Source organism: Macrobrachium nipponense, chromosome 25, assembly GCF_015104395.2.
Source record: "Macrobrachium nipponense isolate FS-2020 chromosome 25, ASM1510439v2, whole genome shotgun sequence".
NCBI lineage: Eukaryota > Metazoa > Arthropoda > Malacostraca > Decapoda > Palaemonidae > Macrobrachium > Macrobrachium nipponense.
The window spans coordinates 21,136,977-21,141,459 of NC_087214.1; positions in this window are offsets into that span (position 1 = coordinate 21,136,977).

Here is a 4,483-nt window from a genome sequence, read left to right on the forward strand (position 1 = left end):
CGGGAAGGTGAAGAGAAGTCGAAGACTGGTGAAAGTGAAAGCACAGGGAAGACGGGAATTTCACCCAGATCCTTTCGGCTTTATGTTGGCATTTGTTAAACTTCAAAGGTATCAATATTAACTTAGACTTACAGTCACAACAGACGTCTTGAAATCAAACGTTAAATAAAGAATATTAAAGTAGTAATGTCTTCCTGTGAGTGAATAAAGTCTATACAATAAGCAGCCTTTCCTTGAAAGTTATCGAGCATATCAGTTTCATAATAATAATAATAATAATAATAATAATAATAATAATAATAATAATAATAATAATAAGTCCAAAGTTCATACCACTTACTGAATAAAGGGACGAACAGTTTTGCATTTAACCTTACACGTTAATCATATTTGATGGCTATCTCTGACTACCACCAGAGAGAGAGAGAGAGAAGAGAGAGAGAGAGAGAGAGAGAGAGAGAGTCTCAGACGCCTCTCACGCCGTCAGCAGTTTAAAACAAGGACCCAAACTCTCATGATAAAGCCATAATTATGATTTAGGTCTGATTTAAATTTCAAACATAACATAATAATAAAAAGTATTTTTACACAAGTATTAAGAGTCGAAAGTGCTTCCTCTAAGTATTTGCTTGAGTATCAGCATTTGACGCTTGACACAAGGAATTAAAAGTGTCGTATTTAGAACCCTGAAATAAAATACCTTATTTGAACAGATAACTTGACAGCTACTCACCTTGGGAAACGGCGACTGAAATCGTTCTCTCTCTTCTCTCTCTCTCTCTCCGGCAGAGCCTTCTTCAAACAAGTGTCTAATGTCTCCCTTCCCCTAAGAACAAGCCGCGAATAATTCCTGGGGACTATTCTGCACAGCAAATCCTCTCTCTCTCTCTCTCTCTCTCTCCCCTTCCTTCCGAACTGACAGCCATTAAATACTTCGTCACTTTCTCTCTCATCCTCTTTCACTTATGATTTTAGAGTCTAAAGGAAATAAAAGTCAAGCTTTAAAAAGTATAAATGATGCTTAAGTCTAAATGTCTAAAAAATCTTCGAGTCTAAAAAAAAGTTCAGTTTAAGTTAAAATCTTAAAAAGTCTCAATGATGTTCACCTTAAAAAGTCAAAAAGTCTAAATGATGTTCAGGTCTTAAAACATTCTAAATGATTTTCACCTTAAAAAGTCTAAATGCATGTTCAAGTCTTAAAAAGTCTAAACGCTGCACAAGTCTTACAATGTCTCAACTAAGTTCGACATTTTCAACTTTGAATGTCTGTTTTGAAAATGACTCCTGGCCTCTGCAGGAGGAATTATAGACTGAAATTCCCCTCGGGTGTGAGGTATTTCCAGGCTATACTGAATTCGATATTCAACCGTATTTGTGGATGAATTTATTGGATACGAACGAGTCTAGTGCGTTTGTGACAAATCTCTCTCTCTCTCTCTCTCTCTCTCTCTCTCTCTCTCTCTCTCTCTCATGCAATCACTTCCACGGTAGAAAAGTACGATTAATATAATATTGAACCACGAAATCATCTTCGATCATTTGCAAATACCTGTATAAGTACAAACACACTTGCATCCAAGTATAGGTCAGTTACTTTACTTCCTTAATGTATACTTATCACTACAGCTGCATCAAGTGGGCACGAAGACATAATACCCGGGCAAATAATGCCTTGTTCTGACCTCCTTCCCAAGGACTTCATGACCTCATTAGACGTCGTCTCTGATTTACCTCGGAGTCATATTGTGTCGACGTCTGGCAGAAGGGAAATTGGTCTCTCTCTTTATATACTTGAGTTCTCTGGTAATAAGTTCTCTCTCTCTCTGTCTCTCTCTCTCTCTCTCTGGGAATCCTACACAACTACTCTTTATTAGATTAATTTGATGAAATTTAGGCGTCAAACCAATCACTGGAGAGCATATTCTGCCAAGACAGCGAAACGAGGGAGTTGGAGTGGTTGGACAGCAAAATCTTGAACTCCAGAAACTGTATGGGATGAAGTACAAAGACTTAAACTGGAATTGCGTCAGAAAATCCCACATTTGCATTAAGAAGTCACAGTTAGAGAGGCTAGATAGCAATAAAGGGGGTGAAAACGGAGGTCAAGTAAAAGGCTAGAAAGTGGGCTCAGCTGGGGGCCTGAGGGACGCCGCAACCACGAGACTGCAACTATCTCCGTAGGACACTCACGTAGCTTCAACTGTCCACACGGAGAAATGAAGCGAATATTCAGTCCAATCTAAAACAGGTCTAAGACCTATCAATTAGCAAGAGAGGCCTCATCCTTACAGACAAATAGTAGCCATCATCAATGAGACTCGGATTAAACACTCGCATGAATGGAGTGTTTAGACGTCGCCTCCACAGATCCTTTGTTCAATTCAACACAGTAGTGGACACTGATGCCAGTTAGATCAAGATGAGTACGCGTGACGGAAAAGTTGTGTTCGACATTAGATCGTTAAATCTACATTATAATTATTTACTTAAGTACAGTGGACATTTACAATAAGGGAACTTTCATTTACAGATGGCGAAAAAGTATAATTTTTATTAATGAGCATTTAAAAGGAAATTAAATTAAGTAGAAAAACAGAAAAGGAAGTGATTTCAAATGTTAAAGACTGCTTCAGAAACAAGAGCCCGTACTTTATTATGTCAAAAGTAGTTTGAAATATTCATGATGAGTTTTCAGACATCCATACAGATCCTTTACTTTATAAATCGTTATCACTTGGGAGCTAAAACATCTTGTGGGTTTGTGATTTTCACCTGAGAGAGAAAGAGAGAGAGAGACTTCATGTATATAACAGACAGATGAGAGAGAGAGAGAGAGAGAGAGAGAGAGAGAGAGAGAGAGAGTCTTCCTGTATTAATATATAACAGATAAGATAATTACAAAATAATAAGGGAATTATTAGATCAAATGAGAAGAGAGGAGATAGAGAGAGAGCGAGAGAGAGAGCGAAGAAGGAGGAGAGAGAGACGAGAGAGAGAGCTCTTCATGTATATAATAGACAGATAAGATTAATTACAAAATAATAAGGCAATTATTAGATCAAATGAGAGAGAGAGAGAGAGAGAGAGAGAGAGAGAGAGAGAGAGAGAGAGAGAGAGAGAGTTTGCATGTATATTATAGACAGATAAGATTAATTACAAAGGAATAAGGCATTTACTAGGTCAAATGAGAGAGAGAGAATCTATCTTCAAAAAAGGCGTGACACAAAATAATAATAAAAAACCAAATACAATAAATAAAAAAGGAAAGGAGACAACAGCATTATTTTTAAAATGAGAAGTAGAAAGAAAACTAAATAAAAAATGGGCACAGTCAACTTTAATCGAATGAGTCCTTTTATTTTCAGTTCCTTCTGATCGGGGTTTTTGGGGCAGCGGCACAGGACAGGAATCAGGTCTCCGATAAGAAGATGATCAAGTTTTGTTTCAGATCAAGTTTTGTTTCAGAGTTTTTTCCCGCTCGATTGTCAAAATTTTTTATTCATTTTCTATTTATAGGGACGTGATACACGCGCACACGCACCACGCACACGCACACGCACACACATTCTCTCTCTCTCTCTCTCTCTCTCTCTCTCTCTCTCTCTCTAACGAGTTTATAATGACCATTCAAAGAAGAAGCCATCCCTTTTCTTATTATGGTTTCTCACAGAAGCCTTCATACAAGGTTGGTTCCCCCAATGAAATATAGAAGCAGTATTGGCCATATTCTATATATATATCGTTTTTTTAATGAGTTTTATAACATAAATCTATACAACGCTACGACAGGCCAACTTCTCTCTCTCTCTCTCTCTCTCTCTCTCTCTCTCTCTCTCTCTCTCTCTCTCTCTCTCTCTAGGAAGTTCGTCCACGCCTCTCATTATCAATTATGAATTAACTGTAGACTTGTTACACGAATGACTAGCTTTGCAAACAAATATATAAATAATGAATAAAAATAATTTATAAAAACAGACTAAATAAATAAGCGAAAAATAACTAAATGAATATATGAATCAATAAATAAATAAATCAGAAAGCAAGTAGTTCCTTTTACATCTCCGTCACCCTGGTTCCATAATATATCTACAGCCTCTGACGAGAGAGAGAGAGAGAGAGAGAGAGAGAGAGAGAGAATTCCATTTTTACCTTCATATGGCTTCCAAGCATCAGTATATTAGGCTTCAACAAAGTTCTTTAATAAAGTATTACTTTGGCACCTAAAATATCGCATAGGCCTACATGGATTTTAAATTGGAAAATAAAGATGTGTAATGATAATTCAAAAGCGTCAGGATGCTGGTGATATAAGAAACTTGACTAGTATTTACTGAACCTAGTAAAAGTAAGTAAATATCAGTATAACAGGTATTTCAGTGAACCGCATTGCTTATTCGAAAATAGAACCAAACATTACTTCTCCAGGTATAAAACAACTGAGGCTTTGATGTAAACAAAATCATGACCACAGTCAAGTGATTAC